Genomic DNA, 514 nt, shown 5'->3' with positions numbered 1-514 from the left:
TCTATTAGACTGGCATGAGAGCCTTCTGTTCCCAGCAGACTGAGCCGTGGAGGGTGGAGATTAACTTCCTAGAGGGTGGAGGTCTGGTCTCCTAATATGATAACAGCAACGTCAATAGGAGCAGTAATGCAAAAGGAGAAGTAATAGTAATAGCAGTAGTTACCATGTTCATAGCAATTAGTGGGGCTAGGCTGTGTTCAAAGCACCTTATACATATCACCTCATTTAATCCTCGCAAAAATCCTATGTGGTGGGTGCTATTTTCATGTCTATTTTATAGATGAGCAAACTGAGCTGTAAAATGTTTTAGAGCCCCCTTAGAGCTTCCCAGGTGACGCTAGTGGTAAAGAACCCACCTGCTAGTACAGGACATGTAAGAAACATTGGTTCGATCCCTGGGTTGAGAAGACCCCCCTGGAGGAGGGCCTGGCAACCCACTCCAGTATTCTTGCCTGGAGAATCCGAGGGACGGCAGAGCCTGGTGGGCTGCCGTCTATGGGGTCGCACAGAGTCG

The sequence above is a fragment of the Bison bison genome, unplaced genomic scaffold (assembly GCF_000754665.1).
Source record: "Bison bison bison isolate TAMUID 2011002044 unplaced genomic scaffold, Bison_UMD1.0 scf7180017854447, whole genome shotgun sequence".
In the NCBI taxonomy this organism is placed as follows: Eukaryota; Metazoa; Chordata; class Mammalia; order Artiodactyla; family Bovidae; genus Bison; species Bison bison.
Note: the sequence above shows the minus strand (reverse complement) of the source record.